This window comes from Rhipicephalus sanguineus, chromosome 2 (assembly GCF_013339695.2).
Source record: "Rhipicephalus sanguineus isolate Rsan-2018 chromosome 2, BIME_Rsan_1.4, whole genome shotgun sequence".
Taxonomy (NCBI): domain Eukaryota; kingdom Metazoa; phylum Arthropoda; class Arachnida; order Ixodida; family Ixodidae; genus Rhipicephalus; species Rhipicephalus sanguineus.
Window position 1 is genome coordinate 232,589,129 of NC_051177.1, and position 22,237 is coordinate 232,611,365.

The window sequence follows — 22,237 nt, forward strand, 5'->3', positions numbered from 1 at the left end:
TAGGTCCCATGATGTTAGCGTGGACTCGATTCTCGAACCAGGTCCTTGCACCATCTTCAAGGGCAAAGTAGACATGGCGTAGCTTCTCGTCGCAGTCCCAGTTTTTGAACGTGGAGACCCGGTCGTATGCCTCCAGTTAGCTTCTGGATCCTCGCATGGTGATCCGCGGAATGTCGGCGGCTCCCTCGGTTGGTGCATGACGACCGTTGTAGGCGCCACAGCGGCTGTCATTGTGGCTGTTGTCTTCTTCGCTGTGATCCTGGTCTTGTCCGGCAGGGGTTCGTATGGGGGGGGTAGTCCTTTCAGTCTGCGGCTGGCTCGATTTCGCTGATGGAGTCGCGGTCTTCTCGCGACGTGGGCTGGGTTCACTCTTGACGGAGGCGTCCGGAACATGAACGAGCAGCACCTCCACCAGATGTCACATGGTCGTGACTTCATATTTTCACGATTAATAGCCGGCAGGACGACAGAGGACAAAGAAGCGAGGAGCACGAGCTTCAGCTCTGGGCCCTCTGAGGAAGACGACGTTGAAGCGTCTGCTCTTGTCTTTTCTGGTTATCCGAATACAGACTTGTCTTTCGTCGTCGCAACGTGGTCCTGTACCTTGTTATTTCCGCGTTGCGACACTGGTGGAGGTGCTGGGCTTCTACGTCTGATGCTCGGGACTCCTCCACGATCCGGCACTTCCAGTCCGACACCGGAACCTGTTCCTGCAGTGGATACTCCTGTCCACCGCTACAGTCGCCGACAGCGAGGTCTCAGTCCCGAGACAATCCCTCTGGAACCTCTCCAGCCAAGGACTCCGTCTGCAGAAATGGCAGCTGGAGGCGCTTCACAGCTGACTGTTGAGCAGCCTCGGATTCCCGAGACCTTCCACGGTGAGGTTTATGAAGACGTCGAGGATTGGTTAGACCAGTATGAGCGAGTCGCGAAGGCAAACCATTGGACCGTAGAACAGAAGCTCTCGCGCGTCTACTTTGCTCTAGCGGACAGCGCTCGTACATGGTATGAGAACCGCGAGGCCACATTGTCTTCTTCGGATGCATTTCGGCAGCAACTTCGCAGCACCTTCGCTAACAACGACCGCCGCGATTCGGCTCAGCAACTCATCGAGTCTCGTATACAAAAACCGAATGAGAGTGTCGCCATGTTTGCGGAGGACATGACCCGCCTATTTCGACGAGCTGACCCTCAGATGCCTGAGGCCAAGAAACTACGACATTTGATGCGAGGCGTCAAAGAACAACTGTTTTGCCGGTCTTCTTCGCAACCCGCCGACCACCGTTGCGGAATTCGTCCAAGAGGCTACCACTATCGAGCGAGCACTACAGCAACGGTGCCGCTATTACGACCGACCAAACAACGCCGCGATCAACGTCTCTGCTCTGACGGCCGGATGTTCTCTACGTGAGCTCATTCGCGAGGTTGTTCGTGAAGAGATCCGCAACCTCCTTGTGACTCCGCAAGAACCTGCAATGGCTTCTGTTGCAGAAGTTGTACGACAGGAAATCAGGCAAGCATTCTCTTTGCCCGATTCGCTACCAGACCAGCGATCTGTCAGCTATGCGTCGGCCGTCCGTCGTCCAACGCCAGCCGTACAACTCGTCTCCTCTGGCTCATACTTGCAACGAGCCGGTGATCCCAGCGTACATCCCACCGCCGCACGAGCCAGTGAGTCCAGCGTACATTCCATCGCCGCCGCCGCCGACTCCACAGCTTAATGCGCATACGGAAACATCGCCGCTCTACCCTCCGCCAGCGTCTCCAACCTGGTCGCAAAGGTATGACCACCAGTCGACCATTTGTTCGTAAGACGGACTTGTGGCGCACCGTCGACCGCCGTCCACTTTGTTTCCATTGCGGAGAAGCCGGCCATGTTTACCGCATTTGCCCTTACCGTGAACAGAGATCTCAGATTTATGCGCCGACCTTTACACGAGCTCGTTTTGACAACCGCCGCGACAACAACATGCCCCCGCAAGCAGAGCCATTTGGTCCGTATCGTCGACCCCGCTCTCCGTCACCTGCGCCGAGCTCTTCGCCGCACCGTCGTAGCTACGCCGACACTGTCCGGGGCAGATCCCCCAGCCCTCGTCGGGAAACTAACAGCAGCGACCTTTGGGGGGAAGGTTGCCGCCCGTCGAGATGCTACAACACCCCAACCGTACGATACGCGACAAGACGGACGATACGACGTCGCCGACCCCCAAGGAAATCGTTAGCGCCGACCTAGCTGTTTACATAGACGGACGCCCAGTGACAGCGCTGGTGGATACTGGTGCGGATTTCTCTATTATAAGCCGGAAGCTCGCCGACTGCCTCAAAAAATTAAAACTTCATGGACGGGGCCCAACATCAAAACTGCGGGTGGTCAACTGATAACGCCGACTGGCAACTGTACCGCCAGAATTCAGATCGGTGATTCGGCTTTCGTTGCTACGTTCCTCATTTTGTCGGAGTGCTGCAAAGACCTGATCTTGGGCATGGATTTCCTGTCTGAATACGGCGCCGTTATAGACATTCCGGACAGGTCGGTAACGTTTGGATGGCCCCAGATGAAGTTTCGGATATGCATTGTGCAGATCAGCGACGTAAACATCTGCGGGTCTTCGACGATGACGTGACTATTCCTCCGCGGTCAAGCGCTCCTCGTGGCTGTAACATGCGACCTACTAGGCAAGTCCGACAAGATCGCCGAACAAATTCCAACATTGTTATTCAGTCATGGCCTATCCATTGCAAGAGGCGTCGAACATAAATTCCGGACACACGCAAGTTCTAGTCACAAACTTCAGCCCTGAGCGACGACAACTTGCTCGAGGTATGGCAGTCGCGTACGTGGAGGAGCTCACTGAGGTCGCAGGCTGCTTGACTGCGGAGCAAGACGATCACACCGACCTGCTGCCCGTACCTCTATCCGTCTATGTTGGCCCAAGTTGCTGCCTACGCAGAAGCAAGCATCCTGGAGCTTATTAATCAGTTTTCCAGATTGTTTCTCTTCGACGTCCAGAGTTCGTCAAACGCCTTTGACGAAACATCGCATCATTACGGATGAAATGGCCAGGACCCATACGGCAAAACCCGTACCGAGTAGCTCCGCGGGAACGTGAAGCAATAGAAAGGCAGGTGCGAAAGATGCTTCAGGATGACGTTATTCAGCCGTCGAAGAGTCCTTGGCATTGCCGGTAGTATTAGTGAAGAAAAAAGACGGCACCTTACGTTTCTGCGTGGACTACCGCAAGCTCAATCAGGTTACGAAAAAAGACGTTACCCGCTACCTCGTATAGACGATTCCCTCGATCGACTACGGCATGCACGTATTTCTCGTCGAGGATTTAAGGAGCGGATATTGGCAGATAGAGGTCGACGAAAGAGACCGAGAAAAAACAGCATTCGTGACACCCGATGGCCTTTATGAATTTAAGGTACTTCCTTTCGGCTTGGCTCTGCACCGGCAACGTTTCAGCGGCTCATGGACACCGTACTATCAGGCCTCAAGTGGCAAACGTGCCTGGTATATTTGGACGATGTCATTGTATTTTCTGCGACATTTGACGAGCACTTGAAGCGACTACACGCGGTATTTCAAGCGATACGATCTGCTGGACTAACGCTTAAACCAGAAAAATGTCACTTTGGCTTCGAAGAGCTTCTGTTTTTGGGGCATCTTGTCAGCAGTGAAGGTGTGCGGCCCGACCCCGACAAAATAGCTGCCGTGGCAAGTTTTCCCGCACCATCTGACAAAAAGGCAGTCAGACGATTTTTAGGACTGTGCGCCTATTACCGACGCTTCATTCAGAACTTTTCTCGCATTGCTTCGCCGTTGACACGCCTCACCAGAAAAGATGTCAGATTCGTGTGGGGTGAAGAGCAGCAGGAAGCGTTCAACGAGCTGCGGCAACGCCTCCAAAATCCGCCAGTCTCGGGCACTTTGACGATGACGCTCCGACAGCGGTTCACACCGACGCCAGCAATGTCGGCTTGGGAGCCGTACTCGTGCAGTGGCAAGATGGCGCCGAACGAGTAATTGCTTATGCGAGCAGGACCCTCTCCCGCACGGAAGAGAGTTATTCCACCACTGAAAAAGAGTGCCTTGCAGTGGTGTGGGCTGTTATAAAGTTTCGCCCATATTTGTACGGGCCGCCCGTTTAAAGTTGTCAGCGACCATCATTTCCTTTGTTGGTTGACGAACTTAAAAGAGCCATCAGGACGACTGGCGCGCTGGAGCCTTAAGCTTCAAGAATTCGATATGGCTATTGTATACAAAGCAGGGAAGCGACATACGGATGCTGATTGCCTTTCTCGTGCGCCATTTGAACATGCAAATGTCGAAGATGACGACGACGTGGCCTTTGTCGGTGTTGTCAACACCACTACAATCGCACAGCAGCAACGCGATGACCCCGAATTGCAATCCATTATTGGTTTCTTGGAGGGACGCACATCCACTGTGCCAAAGCTCTTCGCAAGAGGAGTAGTATCATTTTGCTTGCGAAACGACGTCCTATATAAGGTGAACTTTTCGCCGAACGGGAACACCTACTTGCTCGTTGTTCCAACACCGCTCAGGAGGAAGTACTGCAGGCGTGCCATGATGAAGCAACATCCGGTCATTGGGCTACACATGAACGCTATGCCGAGTGAGACAAAAGTACTTCTGGCCAAGACTGACGGCGACCGTTCAACAGTACGTGCGGACTTGCCTTGAATGCCAGCGTAGGAAAGTGCCCACCGTCAAACCAGCTGGGCTTCTCCATCCTATTGATGTACCGGAAACTCCATTCGCCCAAGTCGGAATGGATCTCCTAGGTCCATTTCCAACTTCGGCTGCGGAACGCAAATGGATAATTGTAGCCACAGACTACCTCACTCGCTACGCCGAAACCAAGGCTCTGGAGAGGGGCACGGCAAAGTGAAGCAGCCCGGTTTTTTATAGAGAATGTAGTGCTGAGGCATGTAGCTCCATCTGTAGTAATAACTGACAGGGGAACAGCATTCACAGCCGAGCTGTTACGCACACTTTTAAAGCTTAGCGGCACATCTCACCGACGTACAACGGCATACCACCCACAAACGAATTGTCTGACGGAGCGGCTGAACAAGACACTTGCCGATATGCTCTGCATGTACGTCGATGTGGAGCATAGAAACTGGGATGAGATCTTGCCTTATGTCACTTTCGCCTACAACACGGCACAGCAAGAGACAACACGCATGACACCGTTCCGTCTTCTTCATGGCCTTGAAGTCACAACCATGCTCGACGCTATGCTGCCGCATGAAAACGATGGCGTCGAACGGATGCCGACTACATAACTCAGCTTGCTGAAGAAGCCCGACAACTTGCGCGCGCACGTATTCGTCGCCAGCAGGACTATGACACAAGGCGCTACAATCTACGTCACCGACCAGTCTACTACGAGCCGGGAGAGAGAGTTTGGGTCTGGACCCCAGTTCGCCGTCGTGCCTCTCAGAGAAGCTATTACGGCGGTACTTTGGGACGTATAAAGTCCTCCGACGTCTCACTGATGTTAATTATGAGGTTGTTCCCGACAGTCCACATTGTTGAAGGCGTCAAAGGCATGCGCCAGAAGTTGTTCACGTGGTTCGGATGAAGCCCTATTGTCCGAATGAACTCATGAGCTGCCAGTGAGTACAAACCCTGCTGCCGTGACGATGAAGCATCGGGACGATGCTTTCTTGGAAGGGAGGCTGTCACGATTAATAGCCGGCAGGACGACAGAGGACAAAGAAGCGAGCAGCACGAGCTTCAGCTCTGGGCCCTCTGAGGAAGACGACGTGAAGCGTCTGCTCTTGTGTTTTCTGGTTATCCGAATACAGACTTGTCTTTCGTCGTCGCAACGTGGTCCTGTACCTTGTTATTTCCGCGTTGCGACAATATCAAATCAAATCAAATCAAACTTTATTTCGTCCACAAGTTTGTGTGTTGTGGAACCGAGGACTCGAAAAAAAGTGGAACTATCCACTTAAGAAGCCTCGAGCCCCCGTTTTACAGGGCATAACAGCGAGAGCGCAAAAAAACATATACAGTTTTTATGGAACAGAACACTTAAGCTAATGTCACAGAACAATACAATAGTTACAAGAAATACAATACAATATTATATTTATACAATGATAAATCCTTCCAAAATCATGACAACAAAATGAGCTTGCCTTTACACAATTTTTAGGTGAAAAAAAAGAAAAACAGTAAAATTTGGAAGTTATCGAACAGAAGCTGTATACTCTACAAAAAGAAAATGGATTAATTTTTGTGACAAAAAACGCTTTGCGTGGTTTCCAGTTGTTTTCAAATCAATACCACATTTATGCAGTTCATTCAACAGTTTTGGAAGAGTATGACGGAGCATTTGTTGTGTTAACATGAGGCGTGAAAATGGCATTTTCCAGATGTCATCATACGGGTATCATAAGCCCTTGTAATCGGTGGCAATTCGGATAATGTACGAAGTAGTCCTTCTGTATCATGTTTATACTTCCTGGCTAGATTTAATGAGTACAAGTTATGAACTGACGTGATATTGTATTTGATATACAAGGGTTTTTTGTGCGCAGTTGTTTCAGCACACGCAATGTGACGTAGTGCTTTTTTTTGTAACATATACAGCTGGTTGAGGTTCATCAGCATTGTTGTGCCCCAAACTAAACAGCAATAGTTTAAATTAGAAAGAAATAGTGCATTGTAAATATGAAGTTTGACGGTTGTTGGCAAGTAGAATTTAAATTTCGCCAATATTCCTACTACCTTAGCTACCTGCGTAGCAATATGATTTACCTGAATGTCCCAAGATAGATTCTTTTGAAAAAATACTCCAAGGGAATTTACTGAATCAACAATTTCTATACGCGAGTTTACCAAAGTAAGATTCAAATGGGTGGTTCAGGTGATTGTCGGGGAGTGAGATAACGGCTTTTGTTTTGGTTGTGTTGATATCAAGCGAATTGATTACGCTCCACTTGTGTAAGTCATCGAGAGCTATGTTAATGCTACTTTGAAGAGTATCATAAGAATTGCTGCGAAAGAAAATGGTTGCATCATCCGCATAAGTGATGTATTTTGCTCCGTGGTCAGTTTGTGAAATGTCATTTATGTAAAAGTTGAATAGCAGTGGTACGAGAATGCTCCCTTGAGGTACACCTGAGGTAACTGCTTTATGCCGAGATAAATTGCCTTGGATGCAAACACATTGCATTCTATGTTGCAGATAGGACGTTATAAGTTCAAGTGGTGTTCCTCTAATTCCATATATTTCAAGTTTTTTTGTCAGTGTTAAGTGATTTAGCCGGTCGAATGCCTTGGAAAAATCAATATATATGCCAGCTATTAAACTTTTTTCGTCAAATGCTTTTAGAATGATTTCTTTTTGCATGACAAGGGCAAGTTCTGTTGATCTCCCTTTTCTGAAACCAAATTGAGTAGGGCTGATTAAGTTGTGCTTATTCGACGAAGACAGCAGTCAGCACGTCCGAGATTCAACTGTTTATTCGGCCGAACTTGTGGCCGGGAAACTGAAAGTCAAACTACAGCGATACACTGATAGCGGCGAACAGAGCGTCGACCGTCGATCAACTGACAAGCGGTGAAGCGCGTCGTCATTATACATGTGCCGTCGAATATTCCAGCGTTATCGCTGGTTGTCGCGCATGTTCTAGAATAAGCTCGAGCGTTCGCGTCTTGCGCGCAATCTTAACAAAACGATATACTACAATCGCGAAGCTTTTCGGACACTGCGGCGTGGACAGCGAGCGTCGAGCGTTGATACCCGTCCTTGCTGGTCAAACCCGAGTACAAGTGGGCGTGGCAATACACACGATAGCTAAGGAAATCAGATCCAGCCTTGAAGAAGACCTGTCCACTTGTCGAAACGTCGGCTCGGGGCAGAGGTTCAAGGGCAGTATCAGACATGTACGAAAGGCGATGTAATAACTCAAGGCCGAGCGTCTGCCGTATCCACACCGTCTGAAAAAGAATGTGCGAAATGTGATTCTCACTAATGCATAAAATTACATAAGGCTGTGAAGTCAATTATTTAGTTTAGTGTGAGTACCATGCTCCTGTAGACAATATTGCTTACCATCCAAGCATGCACTAATGCCGTACAACCAGCGGCTTCTGTTTACTTTTTTTTCTAGTGCCATCTGAGTCTTGCAATATGAATGCAAGGGCTGTGTTCAAGCTTATCTATGTGTGATGTCAACAGACTGTAAGCAAACTTATGTTGGGAAATTGTTAAGGGTGTGCAAATATTCGAGTTTCGAATTCAAATCGAATAATTTGATTTGACTTTCGAATAGCTAGTATTAGAAGTTTCGAATAATTAGACAGAACGAATATCTGAAACACGACAAAGGTCAATGGTGCCACATGGTTAGGGAGGGGTGGCTAAGACTACACTAACGTCGTTACCGCAGGCCTTTCGTTATTAACTCCCATATCCTGGTTCAAAAGCGAGTGCATGTTTGTTTATAAGAAGGTTATGTCATTTCCGCACTGTCAAGCTCTTCCCAACTTCGCTACCGAAAAGATCTTGCGCTACCGAAAAGACTTCTTGCGTAGTCCTCGCTGCGCATGCCTCAAGCACCGTCAAGCATCCCTACTTTGGCCCGTGAAACCCTCAGCGATGGCTTCACATGTGAAAATGTGTTCACGCTGTGCAGTCGTCACTGCCGCAGCGCACCACTCGTTCAGAAGCTCCCATCGTTCTGTGACGCAGTTAAAACGCTGCTGTGAATGGGAGCCTGAAGATTTTTGGGCCCGGAGCACTCATGACGATGAAGCACAACATTACCGTTGTCAGATGAGCCATGTTACGCGACATAGGGGAAAAAAAAGACTAGCTACCGCACCCCCCTCTCTTAGCCGTTGGGAGGTTAGGAGTGCCGCTGCTGACTGGGATGGCGGCTCTTCTATCAACCTGCATGCGCGCCCATAAAAGCTTAAAAAAAAAAACCTCCCGAACAAGCGCGTAATAAAGCTGTCCCTGCACCGTAGAGTTCCTAATTTTTCCTCTGTCTGGCTGTAACACGTTTTGTGTAAGTGAGATATATAAATAAGGGCAGCTCAGAAAGCGCATGTTTTCAACTGCAGGAAACACTAACGTCACGGCGAGAGAATCTGAAGCCAGGTCATGTGGAACAGATTGTGTCTATGCATGACAATTTGTAGGCTTTCGGTAGCGGTCACTCACCGCCGTTATATGTCGAGGACATAAGGAGATTTCATTTCTTCGTTCTTTCTTTCAATTTCAATAAATCTTGTGTATTCTATATTCGATATGTTGGGCCACTATTTGGCACTATCGATTCGAGATGAAATTTCGCTAACGCACACCTCTAGAAATTCTATTTTACCCGTTCCGTCAAGGCAATTCTAGGGCTAACGTAAATTAATTAAATCCCGCTTAGTCGTCATTCTCCTCCAGTCCAGGGTTCAAGCTGACTCCTATGGTTGGTATGTGGAGCCAGTGGTGTCCATATTCGTCCGGACAGGGGATAAATTAGGTGAGGAGACATGAATGGTATCAGGAGGGATTTGCTGTTGTCGCTTTTGTGGTGTGGATGTCAGTGACACATCGTTAACATTAATCTGCAGGCTCTCATTTTTTTCCTTTATAATTAGGTTCACTTGAACTCTTACGTATAGCAAGAAGGTTGACATAAATGAAACATCAATCATAACAGTATGAAATGTGAATAGAAAAACTGATGAGCTCAACATTTTTCACTGTACGAATGCTATGAACTTCAGACTGCTGTTAGCCGAAATAATGCACACTTGTGGGCTGTGACAATCACTATGTAAAGAAGTTTTCAGGCAGTTAATTATAGGGGGCTGCGGGGTTACTCAAAGCGTTACAGCACATGTAATCTTTGGAACAATATTTAGAGCTACGAATGAGGAAAAAAAGTGGACGCAAGACACACAGTTTTGTTTATCTTGCCCTCCTGGTCTAACTGCTTTTTCAGAATGAACCAGTACCTTGCCCACTTTGCAACTATTATCTACTTTTCCACGCATATATAACTTTTCCATATTAATATAACATCCAATTTTTTTTCTTGCACAAATGAGGAAGCATGGTCACCTGAACTGGGCTGACAGGGCAGCCAGTGCAGTCGAATACACTGCCTCAAAGTGGTGCTAGCCATGAGGAAACAGTGGGAGAAACTGGGCCTAGTGGATACAGCATTAACCTGATTGATGAACAGAGGTTTATTGAAGAGAGGTGAAATGAAGTTAGACAGGAGCCTGTTTATGTGCCTTCATGTTCCTAAAATAAACTAATGAGTACTTGACAATACACTATAACCTGAACCTGGGTTTGAAAACATAATGCTTTCATTTGGTCATGCTGAAAGAGAATGAACGTTTCAAGTTTTGCGAACGAAAGTATTGGGAGTCGCATTTTTTTCACGTCATAGAGTTTAAACATGTAGTCATGGCCAATGCACTATACTCACCAACACTTATGCCTCACACATGAACTTGCACACGTTTATCATGTCCAATGCTGCGGTCAGTTGTGCCACTTGCAGGGCACCGGGAAGAATCCTTTTGCTCCAGCAATCCAGTGGTACTGACAGACAGACAGCACCTATAACAGGCCCAAGCCATGTAGGAAGGCATATGTAGCACTTACAGCTGCCAAAAGACAGTTTTGAAGTGCAACCTCTGTAATGAACATTATTACCCCTATATGCCCGAAGTCAGAAAAAGTGACAAAATAAATATTTTTTTAACACGAAAGTGTTTTATGCCGGGGTCCACCAACACTTCAGTGACGTATTCCCGTCACGGAAATGAAGTCGAAAAAAGGCACAGTGAGATGGCAAAGAAGAAAAGGTACCGCCAACGGGCATCGAACCCACGACCGCACGGTCCGCAACAACAGATGCCAGGCACGCTATCCACTGCGCCACGGTCACATACTCTGGAGGCTTTACGAACGCACCTTTTATATCTACCACTCTCCCGGTCGGCTGGGTGGTGTTGACCTCTGGGAGTGGTAAGGTAAAATAATTCGTCATTGCTGTGGCCTCCGCGACTAGCACCTGCAATGCGTTTACGCGTCCGTCCCATTCGGTGCGTTTTCAATAGAAGTTGAATTTTGTCAATGCCTCAACACACCGCGAGGTGGCGACCTTTGCCCAAGCGTCCTAGGGAGCCTTCATGTGTGCGCGCCCCCTCCGTTTTTTAGGGTGATGACAAGTTCGATCATAGTTGCCTACCACGGGCTTCCGCGGCCGCTATGCATGGCGGGCCGCCATGTTGGTTCTCAGCGGTCGCTAGTTTACATTGAAGGTAGCGTGGTTTTTTACAAGAATGAGGTGGTTTCTTTACGTAGCAAGTTCTGAAGTGGGAGGGTTGTTCCCTGAGGTTATTCGCCATTTTCTGGAATAGAGAGACTGTGTTCGTTGACTCGAGTTCGTGTAATATACTTTGAAAACAGTTCGTTTCTCGCAGTGACCCCACCGCATCGGGCGACTGGTGACGATTTTATAGGGGCCTATATTTGCGATACGGCGAACCTTGATATGACGGTGAACGTAACTAAAAGTCTGCGCGGCATTCTTGAAGCAAAAGTCACCTTGTCACTGCAGGCAGTTCAAAGGTGTTCTGGTGCAGGGCAGGAGTCCATGATATATTTTATGGTGGTGCCTGTGACCACGGGAAAGGCGGATGAAACAATCGCGTATTTCACGATGTTCTCTCCACGCCAAATAACTTCGGCACCCTGTTTGCCACACCCTATATATTGCTTCTATGCGTAATAAAATTCCCTGCAGGAAGTTTACTTCTTGCGTGCAAATCTATACAATGGACTGCTTAGAGACCTTACAGGTATTTAGCACTGGCGAAAATGAGAGCACTCAGTCATATCGCACCTACCCCTTCTCCCCCCCCCCTTCAGCCAAGAAGCCAGTAAATTAGGCTTGGCAGAAGACAAAGACACGGAGCAACAAGGAACGTTTTAATAGTAATGATAACAACATAACAACTTTAGCGATTGAAACAAGCAGCAATGTGCACGAAGACAGATCAGAGCAAAGCAAAACATTACATAAAAGAGGCACACAAAATTTGTAAAGTGTCATATTGTGGTTTCAACTCCCCCCCCCCCTCCCTTTTTAGCGAATTCGACATATGCCTTCACGTTATGATACGTAAGGTAAGTTGCTTGTTTCAGTGAATATTTATTTACATCGAAAATCCAAGGTTGATTACATATAAAACATATAACAATTGGTGCGTGCACATTTCCTGCACAAGGACAGCTCATCAAAAGAACAAATGAAGTCAGCTACACGAATGTACATTTGCACAGTAACAGACAGATTCAACACAGTATGCTCACAGAAATGCGTTCTTTTCATAAGCAGTAATTTTTAAATTTAATTGGAGCCTTTTAAAAAGCTGCTACTCAAGGTTCACTGCAGCACACGTCTTACTTGAATGACCATTCACCCTTTGTGCCTGTTTTTGCCGAAGATGAATCTTTAGCCTTGTCCTAGCATACTTTTCCAGCAGCGACTTTTCTATCTGTGTACGATGGATTTCGCAGCTCTCCAGTCGCACAGTTACTGATCTTCGCAATGCACTCAAAATGCTCGCGAATGGGGTTTTTAGCGCCAAAATTCCGTCTTCGTCGGCAAAGGCCTTGAAGTGTTCTTCGCATTCAGTGAGCACTTCCATGACAGCTCGGCTAGGCTGAATGAGCTTTCCAGCGCCCTGAGCATATTCTTTAAGCTTAACGAGAGTGCTGTATTTATCGTCATTTCCTACCAGTGCCGCTTTGCAGTCCTTGCACTCGTCAATGAATTTCAAGATGGACTTCAGTAGAAAACCTCCTACATATGCAAGAATGTCACGTTCTACTGCAGTGGTTGCATACAGAAGAACGTTTTCAAGCTCTTCTGCTTCCTCGTTCTCCCCACTTTCTTGCGCAACTTGTGCCTTGATACTGGGGTCCAGGTCAGCTAAGTGCAAGCTGTCATCCTCGTTATAGCTAGATGACGTTGGCGTGTGCAAGTATTGGCTGACACATATCATCTTTAGAGCACACTTCACATCATACGCACTTGGGATGGGCTTCCTGAGTCTTACAACAGAGAAAATATTTTCAAGACAGTCCTGTATCAGTCTACCTGTAAGCAGGTACCGGTAGCCACGTTTCTTCAGCAGTTCGTCGGACAGGCACAGCACAACTGTCGTTGATATCAAGAGACCGGCTTGGGAAGGTTCCAGTGAGCAGTTTTGTCCATGTTGATACGGCAGAAAGTTGTACAAGCCAGTTGAAGGATTTTAACTGCATCTTCATGTTTTGAGGGATCAAAATAGCTCAAAGCAACCACTGGGTGTTGTGATGACATGAGTGTGTACCATTTGCTCACTAATTCAAGGAACCAAGCTGTTGCGTCTGCTTCAGGCTTTAGCTTTCCTTGTTTGACCAGGTATCTGATAGCAGGAGGGGCTTCGCGAAACATTTGAACGGCGACATTCACCTTCATCTTAGTGAAGTGCCCACTGCCAATGTGGATGTCAGACAACTTGTTCGCAACCTTCAGGTCATCGTCAGAGTCAAATTCTAGGACTGCTTTAATGTGATCAACGCTGACAATTTCTCCAGGAAGCTCTTGCTCCTTAACGGTTTCTTGTCCTAGTGTAAATGTTTCTGAACGAAGCAGCTGGGCCCGAATGTTTTTCAAAACATGCGCTGGCTCAGCCATAAAAAACATCTGGTCTGCAAGGTGCGGGTGTGGTACAGAACACACGGTCTCTGATTGTCTGTTGCTGGAGAATCCCAGTAGGCGCCATACTGCTCGATTAGCTGATCCCATGTCACTGGTTACCACAAGCACTCGCAACGAGATATTAAAGCAGAGCTCAATTAAATGAAACACAAGATCTTTCAGGAGTGCCCCATCGACTGATCGCCCAGTGAAGTGGTAGGCTATGACCTGCTTCCACCTCGTGTTTAGCCCACCGATCATGAACACAAGGGCATGGTTGGCGACTGGCACATTTGACTGTGGCAACGTGGTACACCCGAAAATGCAGTCTAGAGAGCGGTCGTGATCGAAACCCTGGCTGATTTCCATCTCATCCATGAATAACACGCAGTCCTTTTTTATGTCATGCATTGCCTCACTTTTGAGCTTTAAAACATATAGTACCTCATGAAGAATGCCTGGCAAAAAGCGGATGTTCTGAAGTCTTCTAATGAGGGTCCTGTTCGAAGGTAATGGATACGACAACGACCTCAGTAGTTCATATCCTGTTGTGCCACATGCATGTTTAATCTGAAGGGCTACTCTGATAGTCTTTTCAGACCATTTTGATCCTTTCGTAGTCTTTCTCGCCAGAGCAGCTGCTTGGTCATTGTTCAGAAAGCTTGCAGTAGTTAATTCGCGTATTTTTTTTTCAGCAGATGCCAGTTCTTTCCTCGCACTTTTGAGCTGTGATTTTGCTTTCTCATGCAGTCTTTGTAGGCTCTTGTACTTGCGCATCAGGTCAGCGTTTTTTTTTTCGAAGTTCCGCGTTCTCTCGATGAATCAGTGTCGTACCTACAGCTGCACTTTTTCCAGTTGTGAAGAGGTGTGGGGATAGCGCTTCTACTCCTCCACACTCAGAGGGATTTTGCAGTGTTGAAGTACCATTTTCAAGAGAGGGTGTCCGACTTGGTACAAAGCTATGAGAAGCTTCAAGGCAAGACATCTTTGTTCTACTCTGAACATAAGTGTCACTGAAGTGAAAATACTGATGCGCAGAGGCTAACGATTCTCGTGTGCAGCAGGACTTATCAGCACTGCCACTTTTAACGTTATCAAGAGGGACAGATGGCACAAGAAATTTCTGAGATGTCCTTTGACAATTTCTGGTATCTTTTCCTGTCGTAGGAACAGACGCTGGTGCGCTCACAAGTGCAATTGGCAATGATGCACAATGAATACGTAAGTCACGAGCATCGCCCATGTCAGCTGGAATATTAACCGAGTTAGCAGCCAAAGATTCACAAGCAGAACTAGCACTACCAGAACTGTCAGCGGCGTTGCTTGGGGTGTCACCAGAATGTAGACTTAGCTGAACAGTGTCTACATCTGCGGAGGCACAGTTTGGCTCCACAGCACTGCTTGCTGCAAACATCACATTCGGCACTGGAGCCACCTCTGATACCTGAGCACTGGCTGTCTTGGGTTGTACGCCGGCGACTCTGTCACTTCAGAGATCTGGATGCCGAGGCGGTACGTTTGATACAGCATCCCGATTCTTTGGGGGCAATCTGTGCTTTGGAAGAGCTGAAAGAGTTAACAAAGCCACTTTAGTATCACAAAACCACTTTAGTATTATTGCTGACAAGTACAAAGGTGACATTTAAGATTTCCCACTCACTATTGGAAGAAGTAAGCCATTATTGAGTTTGTAAAAAAATCGGACTCAAACTCTGGCCTTTAGGTAAGTCTTTTTCACAAAGCTCGGACAAAGTCACATGCGTAGTTTACAAGCATTTTACGCATGCGCGAGCAATGAATAGTCAAAACAATTTAGCAAGCACATTCAACTGAGCTCACTTACGGCGAAAAGAAAACAGCGTCGGGATAGCATCTGGCCTTAGTTTCTTCAAACCGTCCTGCCTCCTTTGCTCGAAGCTTGTGTCCTCGAAGTGGGCCTTGAACAAAGCAATAATGCGAAAAGTCATAGAGGGCACGAAACAGACAAACGTAGTCTATAAAACACTAAATAAAACTGATATCACGACATAAAATCATCGTTGTGGCAGATTATGAAAAAAAGGACAAAAAATTTCGACGCTGCACCACACTCTCCCACGCGGCATATTTGAGTTATAAGCAAACAACCGGAATCCTTGGTGCACAGAAACAGAAGTGTTTAGGACAGACAAACAGACAGACAGACAGACAGACAGACAGACAGACAGACAGACGGACGGACGGACGGATAGACGGACAGACAGACAGACAGACAGAAGACAGACAGACAGACAGACAGACAGACAGACAGACAGACAGACAGACAGACAGACGGACGGACGGATAGACGGATAGACACACAGACAGACAGACAGACAGACAGACAGACAGACAGACAGACAGACAGACAGACAGACAGACAGACAGACAGACGGACGGACGGATAGACGGACAGACAGACAGACAGACAGACAGACAGACAGACAGACAGACAGACAGACAGACAGACAGACAGACAGACAGACAGACAGACAGACGGACGGACGGACGGACGGACAGACAGACAGACAGACAAGCAGACGTACGACGGACGGACGCGAAAAGTAAATCAGTCGCATTCTATATTGTTAAAACAAAAACTTTACTGGCATAGTTGAGCGAGTTAAGGTGTTATTTTCGCGTGGCCTTGAAGCGAAGAACAAATACCCCGTGGCAAGACGCGCAAAATTTAGTTGTTGCGTTGCAGTTGTGCAAGACTCTACCACGGCCGGACTAGAAAGGCACGCGAGCCGTAACTCTACAGGGAACGCGTTCGTCGGCTTGTCTGTCTGCATCTCCAATTGTATTTCCTGAGCGTCCGAGGTGAAAGTTGCAGGAGCGCGCACATCTGCCAGCAAAGGAACACGCGAACGCGAGCGTCTGTCGGTGGTTTACGGGCACGGCGTTTCTCGCGTCGAATGCGGCGACGGCTTTGGAAACTCAAGAAAAGAAGATAGCGAGTGCACGCAGTACGGCCCGTTTAACTAGCCATTTCGTTCGGTTAGCAAACTGCGCTTCGGCTACGAGAATAAACAAGCATAACCATTAAACACGCTTTCGTTGGCATAACCAGGTCTAGCCGAGCTAAGCTGCAGCCAGGAGCAGTCGCGTTTACCTTGCACGGACTGCTTTTCGTCACACGACAAAGCAAATCATTTCACGAAATATGCGGTGATAAACTCAATCCGCTCGCGAGTCGCAATACAACGCGTACTCACCTCACAAACACGGGAGGAAGCAGTCGGCTCCCAGCAGTCTCGCTTAACTTGCGCAATCCAGCGTTTCCGTCGGTTAGGACAAGTCGGGAACCGGAACATTCTCACACCCCGTCTCCAGATGGTTGTGCATTGCGGCACGCAGCACCCTGGCATTCTCACTCCAAGGTTCTTGTAGAAGCACTTAGCGCGAGGATGGTGTCACGGAAGAAGCTAGGTCCAGAGCGATGTGGTAGACGCAGCGCATACCGCAGCTTGCACACCGCGCCAACGTGCAGTCGGTGCAGTACGACGGAGCAGCAACGAGTGGCCGGGAGAACCAACATGGCGCTCGCGTCGTTCCGTTGCCATGGAAACCTGGACTGGCAACGTTGTGTTTTGGCGGGCGGCGGCATGTGGTGGGTCAAAGGCTGACATCACCCTAAAAAACGGAGGGGGCGCGCACGTGGGCTTGCGTGGGCGCACGTGGGCTGCCAAGTGGGCTTGGCGGCATCATTCAGCGCACGATGTTAAAATTCGTGCTCTTCTTTGTCCAGGTCTTCGTGGAAGTACGCAGTTCAAGCAATGGCCTCTTGCCCTTGCTCTTGCATCACCAAAGTTCGACAACCGACTATCAACCTGTGCTGCCTCGCCCGACAGTCAAGCTAATGCCCCTGCTGACGCCGCCGCGTCACAGGGATACCCTGCGAGCAACCTTCCGCCTGGACCCGCCCCCTGGATTACCAGCGTCATCGATTACATCGTGGGAAACGGTTAAAAGCGGAGCAGTCTTCGTGGAAGTACGCAGTTCAAGCAATGGCCTCTTGCCCTTGCTCTTGCATCACCAAAGTTCGACAACCGACTATCAACCTGTGCTGCCTCGCCCGACAGTCAAGCTAATGCCACTGCTGACGCCGCCGCGTCACAGGGATACCCTGCGAGCAACCTTCCGCCTGGACCCGCCCCCTGGATTACCAGCGTCATCGATTACATCGTGGGAAACGGTTAAAAGCGGAGCAGTATGGCACGGACAGAACAGTGGGCTTGGCGGCATCGTTCAGCGCACGATGTTAAAATTCGTGCTCTTCTTTGTCCAGGTCTTCGTGGAAGTACGCAGTTCAAGCAATGGCCTCTTGCCCTTGCTCTTGCATCACCAAAGTTCGACAACCGACTATCAACCTGTGCTGCCTCGCCCGACAGTCAAGCTAATGCCCCTGCTGACGCCGCCGCGTCACAGGGATACCCTGCGAGCAACCTTCCGCCTGGACCCGCCCCCTGGATTACCAGCGTCATCGATTACATCGTGGGAAACGGTTAAAAGCGGAGCAGTCTTCGTGGAAGTACGCAGTTCAAGCAATGGCCTCTTGCCCTTGCTCTTGCATCACCAAAGTTCGACAACCGACTATCAACCTGTGCTGCCTCGCCCGACAGTCAAGCTAATGCCCCTGCTGACGCCGCCGCGTCACAGGGATACCCTGCGAGCAACCTTCCGCCTGGACCCGCCCCCTGGATTACCAGCGTCATCGATTACATCGTGGGAAACGGTTAAAAGCGGAGCAGTATGGCACGGACAGAACAGTGGGCTTGGCGGCATCGTTCAGCGCACGATGTTAAAATTCGTGCTCTTCTTTGTCCAGGTCTTCGTGGAAGTACGCAGTTCAAGCAATGGCCTCTTGCCCTTGCTCTTGCATCACCAAAGTTCGACAACCGACTATCAACCTGTGCTGCCTCGCCCGACAGTCAAGCTAATGCCCCTGCTGACGCCGCCTCGTCACAGGGATACCCTGCGAGCAACCTTCCGCCTGGACCCGCCCCCTGGATTACCAGCGTCATCGATTACATCGTGGGAAACGGTTAAAAGCGGAGCAGTATGGCACGGACAGAACAGTGGGCTTGGCGGCATCGTTCAGCGCACGATGTTAAAATTCGTGCTCTTCTTTGTCCAGGTCTTCGTGGAAGTACGCAGTTCAAGCAATGGCCTCTTGCCCTTGCTCTTGCATCACCAAAGTTCGACAACCGACTATCAACCTGTGCTGCCTCGCCCGACAGTCAAGCTAATGCCCCTGCTGACGCCGCCGCGTCACAGGGATACCCTGCGAGCAACCTTCCGCCTGGACCCGCCCCCTGGATTACCAGCGTCATCGATTACATCGTGGGAAACGGTTAAAAGCGGAGCAGTATGGCACGGACAGAACAGTGGGCTTGGCGGCATCGTTCAGCGCACGATGTTAAAATTCGTGCTCTTCTTTGTCCAGGTTAGTGACAAATGGTGTTTTGCCAATTGCGTAAAGAGTAATTACGTAGGCCTTATTGTGCTGCCAAGCCCACAGTGTCTGCTATCTTGTTGCTACGAATCGTTTTCTGTTGTCCTGATGCTTTCACAACTTAGTGGTGATGTCGAGAAGAATCCCGGTCCGGATAAGCTGGACCAAATTCTCGCCATGGTGACTTCAATTAAGTCTTCACAGGCTACTCTAGAAAGTGGACTCGAGAGTGTACAGCAAAGGCTAACGCAAGTAGAGACGGCATTGACTAGTTTAAAGCAATACCATGAAAGAGTTGATGAGTGCGTAGAAACTGTCACAGCAATGCGCATAGATGTCAGCCAAATGAGCAAGAAAATTTGTGACTTGGAAAACCGCAGCCGAAGAAATAATATCGTTGTCTACGGCTTGAAGGAAAGCGCACGGGAGGACAACGCAACACTTGAACGAAAAATTGTAAAAGACGTTATCAGGGATACACTAGGCATTGAAGTACGTTCTTTGGAACGTATTCATCGAGTTGGCTCTAAAAAAGATAATAGAGAGCGTCCCGTGATCTTACGCTTTTATGACTTCACAGAAAAGCTGACAATCTTGCGCAATGCTTTCAAGCTGAAAGACAGTTCGATATCTATATCTGAAGATTTCTCTGCCGAGGTTCGCGAAAGACGCAGAAAACTATGGCAGTCAGCCAAAGAAAATCGTGTAAACGGTGAAAAAGTAGCCCTTGTATTTGACAAACTTAAAGTGGGCAACCAACTGTTCGTGTGGAATGATCGAGAAAATAAGCGAGTCCAAATAGGCCAGGCTAAGCGGGACATGGCGAAGGCGAATAGCGGCACGACCGCCTGACGAAACGGAAATTCTGCCTCGCTTTCCTTGCTTTGTTTCAATGCCCGCAGCATTGTTAACAAAATTGATAAATTGGAAGAAATATTACTGCTGTACTCTCCAGACGTCATCATCATTACAGAAACCTGGCTTCATCCGGAAATCCATGACTCAGAAGTAGTCCCCTCCTCATATACATTGTTACGCACCGATCGTACCGGACGGGGAGGTGGAGTGGCCATTGCGATAAAGAATCACCTACCTTTCCAACGAGAAATAGGTATAGTAAATCACGAGAGCACGTGGTGTACGGTTAAGTTTAATGACACTTCACTCCTAATAGGAGCTATTTATAGATGTCCAGGAGCGCCGGATGAATACCTAGCACAGGTACATGACTATTTACAAAGCATGACAAACTCTCGCACTAAAATAATTTTAACAGGTGACTTCAACTTACCAGACATAAATTGGGACGAATTAACTGTGGGCACAAAAGAAAAACAATGTAGTGAGCAACTTTTAGATATATTATTCAGTTTTTCTTTATCGCAAATTGTCAAAGAACCGACACGTGTGCAGGGAAATACCTCATCGGTGCTAGACTTAGCTCTCGTGTCAGGATCGTTGCCAACAAATATTAGCATAGATGATGGTATCTCAGATCATAAGATTTTAGTGTTGACAGTGCGCACCTCAGATATGGGCACTAGTAATCGCATTAAACCTTCGCGTATTGAAATTAGAGATTACAGCCGAGCTGCCGACGAGAGCGTAATAGATTATTTGGAGGAAGAACTCGACAATTTTTCAATTGAGTCATGTGGAAGTGTTAACGAATTGTGGCTGAAATTAAAGGAAGCCATCATGCATTGTGAAAGTGTAACGAGCGTGTGGCGCCCTGCCTAGCCTAGTTTCATGACCTCGCCAGGTTCGGCAGGCAACCTTGGTCGCGCGTGAAGAATAAACACTGACGAGCGCGGCTCGGCAGTCAGTACTCAGTAGCTGTTACCCCGCCATGCGTTTGGGTCGTCCTTGTTAGAGCGCGGGCGCCTCGGCCCCCCTCGTCCGCGGTCCCGGGGCGGATCGTGACACTGGCGACGAGTACAGTCAACGTGTCGACCCAGGCCATCGAGAGCGGCAAAACAACGCCCCCCGCATCTGCCGCCATGCCGCTGTACGGAAGGCTCGAGCCGTTCGAGGGAGACGGGTCCGCCTGGCCCATCTATGAGGAGCAAGTTCACGTGTTTTTCCGCGCTAACGACACGCCCGAGGAGAAACAGCGGGACATTTTCCTGGCAAGTTGCGGAACCCAAGTCTTCAGTCTCCTGCTCGACCTCCTAAAGCCGGCTACACCGCATACCAAGACGCTCAGCGAGCTGCTCACTACCCTGCGCTCGCACTTCAGTCCGGCGTCGTCCACGCTAATGGAGCGTTTCCGCTTCAACAACCGGAGCCGCCGGGAAGGGGAGAGCCTCGGGCAGTTCGTCGCCGCGCTACGAGGTTTGGCGAGTACCTGCGCTTTCGGGGACCAGCTGGACTCGCTGCTACGGGACCGTTTCGTCTGCGGCATAAACAGCCCCGCCATGCAGACACGTCTCCTGGAACTTCCCGACCCCTCGCTGGACGACGTGGTGAAAGCAGCGCTGGCGATGGACGCGGCGACAAAAGACGCCGGCGAGATTGCGCGTGCGGCGTCAACAGAAGCGGCGGTCAACAAGATGGTGGCAAGGGACGGTATATGCAGTCGCTGCGGTGACGCCCATTCCCCCTCACAATGCCAGTTCGTACATTCGCAGTGCTTCACGTGCGGAAAAACGGGGCACCTTGCACGAGTATGCCGAACGGGGAAGCAGAACAGCGCACCACAGCAGCAGCCTGGATCAAGCCCAGGTTCCACAACAGCCCGCGGTCAGGGTAGGCGTCGCAAGTGGCGGCGGGGACGTGCGGCAGCAGGCTCGGGTTCCTCCGCGGCCAGGCTCAACGTCGTGTCCGAGAACCCGCCGATTTTCGACATGTGGCACTCAGGCCTTGTCCCGTCGTCTGTGCCGCCGTACGTGCTGACCGTCGAAGTTTGCGGGCGCCCCATTTCCATGGAACTGGACACGGGGGCCAGTGTGTCGGTCATGGCTGGCAAACTTTTCAAAAGGACCTTCCCCGGAGTGGCCGTCGAGG

The 22,237-nt window shown here is 49.1% G+C and overlaps 1 long non-coding RNA gene across 1 annotated transcript; it reads right to left on the minus strand.

Annotated features, from left to right (window-relative positions):
* Positions 1–14,758: 14,758 nt before the first annotated feature.
* LOC119384169 (uncharacterized) lies at positions 14,759–17,319 on the minus strand. Its single transcript, XR_005181886.2, has 3 exons — positions 16,992–17,319; positions 15,599–15,692; positions 14,759–15,321 (listed from the first exon to the last, which is right to left on the minus strand). It is a non-coding gene; the product is annotated as an uncharacterized LOC119384169 (long non-coding RNA).
* Between the last annotated feature and the right edge of the window lie 4,918 nt (positions 17,320–22,237).